This window comes from Suncus etruscus, chromosome 1 (genome assembly GCF_024139225.1).
Source record: "Suncus etruscus isolate mSunEtr1 chromosome 1, mSunEtr1.pri.cur, whole genome shotgun sequence".
NCBI lineage: Eukaryota > Metazoa > Chordata > Mammalia > Eulipotyphla > Soricidae > Suncus > Suncus etruscus.
In genome coordinates this window covers 107,543,773-107,548,477 of record NC_064848.1, presented here as the reverse complement: position 1 = coordinate 107,548,477, position 4,705 = coordinate 107,543,773, and the positions used below count along the sequence as shown (strand labels likewise).

General features: G+C 42.8%; 1 pseudogene; it reads left to right on the top strand.

Annotated features, from left to right (window-relative positions):
* Positions 1 to 1,719: 1,719 nt before the first annotated feature.
* On the top strand, positions 1,720 to 2,465 carry LOC126008480 (synaptosomal-associated protein 29-like; annotated as a pseudogene).
* The last annotated feature ends 2,240 nt before the right edge of the window (positions 2,466 to 4,705 follow it).

Genomic DNA, 4,705 nt, shown 5'->3' with positions numbered 1-4,705 from the left:
CTGGGGATAAGGTGTGGGTTTGGGTGGGTGTCCCTTCGCTTCGGTGATGGATACTGGTTTGTTGGGGTAGGGGTCAGTCTTGATGCCTAATAGATTAAGAACTCAGAGTGAAGAGTTTTAATAAGGGGGGGAATTTGGATGGATTGTGGGGTGAAGGGATAGTCAGATTTCTAACCAGGGGAAAAGGGGAAAGTATATGGAAGGGGCAGAAATGGAGAAGAGAACAGATAAGATTAAAAAGAAAAAGAAGAGAAAAAAAAGTAGTGATAAGAGACAAGGAAAGAGCAAAGAAATGTTAGTTGCTTGAATGTGTTTGATGAGTAGGCCCTGTAGTTCTGTAGGTCACAGTTGCTGCTTCATTGATCTGACTGGTCATGCACTTCAGGTCCTAAAAGAAGGTATAACCTATAAATAAAGGGTATGTTAAAGAGTTTTATCGAGACATCTTCATATCGCAAGCTGGGTATAGTATTTCATGTGACTGAGTCACGAGGTGTCATCTTATGTTGTCCACCCTTTGTATCCAGGAACACCTGTGGACAGAAAAGCTGAAAGGTTATTTTAGATATAGTAAGACTAAGGCATTAAATCATATTATTTTGAAATGCTTCCATTGGAGTCAATGATTTCCCATCGTTATCTTTACCTGTAATCCTATACAGGATCCCTAAGAGATTATTGTGGGCCTTTATAGTAAAGAGCTGAGTATATACCTGTTTTCTCTACGCTGCTGTTTTTGCTGTTGCTAGTTTCTTTATGGTATAATGTGTAGCCAAGAGTTTGTGTTGTTCCTCTTTCATGTGATTTGGGCACTACTCCCCAGTATATGTTGACTGTTACAGTGTTTGGAATTTCTACCCAGTTGAACCCTGTTATTTGATCATAGAGTATTAGTTGTATATATGGTGTATTTTCTAGGTGCTTCGAATAGTGCTATCATCCTGTGTTTATATTTCATCTTCTGGCTTACTTTGTTTAGATAATATGGTCTAGGTCTATCCATGTTTCCACAAAGTCTATGATTGTATCATTTCTGACTGCCATGTCATATTCCATTGAGTAAAGATACCACATCTTAATGATCCACTCATCTGTTCTTGGACATCAAGGTTGGTTCCAGGACTTGGCTATTATACTGAGTACTGTGATAAATAGTGGGATACACACATACTTTGGAGTGAATGTCCTTACAACTTGTGGGTAGATATCTGGGAGAGCAATTGCTTGATCAAATGGCAGTTCAATTATGAGTTCTTTGAGCACTCTTCAGACTGTTTCTCCATAGGTGTTGGACTAGGGGGCATTCCCACCAGCAGTGGATGAGAGTGCCTTTTATACCCCATTTCCGCCAACAGAGACTGTTCTCATTATTTTTGATGTGAGCTATTCTCACTGGTGTAAGGTGGTACCTCATTGTTGTTTTGATTTGGATTTCTCTGATGATGAGTGAAGATGAGCATGTTTTCATGTTTGTTGGCCATCTTTTGGTCTTCCTCAGAGAAGTGTCTATTCATTTTGTCTCCCCATTATTTTATGGCGTTCTTTGGTTTTGGGGGCCTCAGATTTCTGAGTGCTTTGTATATTCTATATATCAGCCCTTTATCTGATATGTTGAGTGAAAAGATTTTTTCCCATTCAGACAACTGTCTTCTTGTGTTAAGTAGGGTTTTTTTTTTTTTTTGTTTGTTTTTTGCCATGAAGAAACTTTTTAGACTTGCTCTTGCTCCCATGTCGGCCTACCCTTCCAGCTGCAACCCATTCGACGACTATGGCGAGGACGAGGTGGCCAGCCCACCTGCCGATGGCAGCAGGCCCTGCGACAGAAGGTGATGCAACGGGCTGAGGCCATGGCCGCCAGCTCCAGCAGGTCCTTGTCCCTCATGTACGAGTCCGAGAAAATCGGGGTGGCCTCCGCCGAGGAGCTTGTCCGTCAATGAGGATTCTTAGAACACACAGAGAAGATGGTTGACAAGATGGACCAAGATTTGAAGACAAGCCAAAAACATATTAACAGCATTAAGAGTGTGTTTGGGGGGATTGTCAACTATTTCAAACCCAAACCTACAGAGATCCCGGCCCAGCAGAATGGCATGCTCCCCTCCCAGACCAATAAAAGCCAAAGATTGCAAGAAGCCATCAGTATAAGTAAAGAGCAGGAAGCAGCGTACCAGGCCAGCCACCCAAATCTCAGGAAGTTGAATGACTCAGTCTCTGTCCCTACCGGGACTAGTTCTGCAACAAGTTCCGAAACTTACCCAAAGAATGCTCAACTCCGTGCCTATCATCAGAAAATCGACAGCAATCTAGATAAGCTCTCCTTAGGATTGGGCCGGCTGAAGGGCATAGCACTGGGGATGCAGACAGAAATTGAGGAGCAAGACGACATTCTGAATCGCCTAACAAACAAAGTGGAGAAGTTAGATGTCAACATACAGAGTACAGAAAGAAAAGTTTGACAACTCTAAAGACAAGGATATCTGCCCCCACTCTGATGAAAGAGATTTGAGATGACCAAGAAATTTTACTTACTATTTTGTTATAATTTATGTCTTTACAAATGTTATGAGTGGGTCTCAAGATGCCTTATATGTTCCACTTTTCCTTAGAGCCAACATTTGAATTGTCCATTTAGAATTTTTCTTTTGTTTTGTTTTTTTTTTTGTTTTTGGGCCGCACCCGGTGACGCTCAGGGGTTACCCCTGGCTATGCGCTCGGAGGTCGCTCCTGGCTTGGGAGACCATATGGGACGCCAGGGGATTGAACCACAGTCTGTCCAAGGATAGCGCGGGCAAGGCAGGCACCTTACCTCTAGCGCCACTGCCCGGCCCCCCATTTAGAATTTTAATCTGACACAGTAGCCTAACTTTGAAGATTCCCAAACATTTGTCTACATGAAAAAATGAGAAAAGTTAAATATTAATGAAAAGAGGGAAAGATGTGTATGAACAAAAAGATCTGGTTATCAATCTTAGGGGCCAGTTAGGTGGCACTGTGCTGTAGGGCAAGCTTTGCATGCATGAGCCCTGGGCAGTTCCAGGCACCTCATGGTTCCTGGCACCAACATGTGTGAAGCAGCCTCAGCACTGCCAAGTGTGGCCCAAACTCTTAAATACTCTTGAACCTACCAAACTTTCCCTATTGGCTGAATTCTTATACCTTTCCATGTGGGAGTGTCTGGTGACCCAATTGCCACTTATGCGGAAGAAGTTCCTTCCCACACTGTTTCCCTTCCTGACTTGTGTTTTAGTGGATACGTAGATCTGCACTGCTAACTTGGATACCTGAAAATAGGAAGGAAATTCAGTGAGACCTTCTTCCTCATATGCTTTTCTTTCTCTCTGTCTCCCCTTTCTCTACCTGTATTGGCTTGGACAGAATACATCAACTAATTTGTGGATTTCTTTATTGGTACCTCCAAGAAAATTAATGAAGCCATAAGGACCTTTTCTTCTAAAAATCAAATTAAGATATATTGAAGATGGTGAAAGGAACTGACTTTAGTTTACTGCCTTTCACCTTAAACATGGCATTGGCTCTGTGACTTGGCTGATTTGATTTTGTTACCCATAAATAAATCCCCTTAAAACAAAGGAAACTTCTTTTAAGTGCTACAGCAGTGCTTCAGTATTTATGTTCTGTAACACAACTTTTCTAAAAGTACTGACAGCCTCCTGTCACATTTCAGACACTTCACAGTCTTACCCATCCATGTCACTGAATACCCCCAGGGTGTGAAGGACATGATTCGAGGTTATCAAACTCAATCACTTGTTCTGCAGTGGAGCTAATCATGACTCTTCTTTGGAGGACTGGTTATAGGAAGCAGTTAACTATACACCCCTTGCCACCAAGACTTGGTTGGGGCTCTGGGGCCGAAGGCTGCTTAGCTGCTGAGTGCCCGAATAACCCCTACCTCCATGTGTGTCCTAATTGCTTCCTGATCATCATCATCAGACATAGAACTGTGAAGCTTTGTCAGACTTGTTTTTGCAAGTTATCCTCTGAAAGATAAAGTAAAGCTGCTACTCATATTCTTTTCCAAGGCCATCCCACTTAATAGGATTAGTGACTTAACCCACTGAAGCAGTGTAGCAACACTTCATGTATTTGTCCTGTCTGTCATGGGGTTAATCCAATCCTTTCCCCCCTTATTTTTCTCTATCCCAAAAATATGGAAGGAGAGTTGTCCCCCTTTTCCTAAAAAAATTAGTTTCCATATTAGAGGGCATCTTACATTATGTTCTGTTCCTACTCATCTTCTTTTTTTTGTTTGTTTGTTTGTTTGGTTTTTTTTTTTTTTTTTGGCCGCACCTGGCGGCGCTCAGGGGTTACTTCTAGCTATCTGCTCAGAAATGGCTCCTGGCAGGCACGGGGGACCATGTGGAACACGGGGATTTGAACCAACCACCTTTGGTCTTGGATCGGCTGCTTGCAAGGCAAATGCCACTGTGCTATCTCTCCGGGCCCCCTACTCATCTTATTGAAAATTCTTGGCCAAGGAACCTTCTAAACTACATAAGAAGTAGTTTTTCTGTGTATATGTGCTTGTAAGCACATGCATATGTGCATAAGTGCACACACCTGCCATACCCAGTGGTGCTCAGAGGTTACTCTGCGATGCCTAAGGGTTACACTTGGGTGACCCTGGGGTTCTGGGAATTGAATCCAGGACTCCTACATGAGCTCCAGCTCTCTTTTAGCTCTT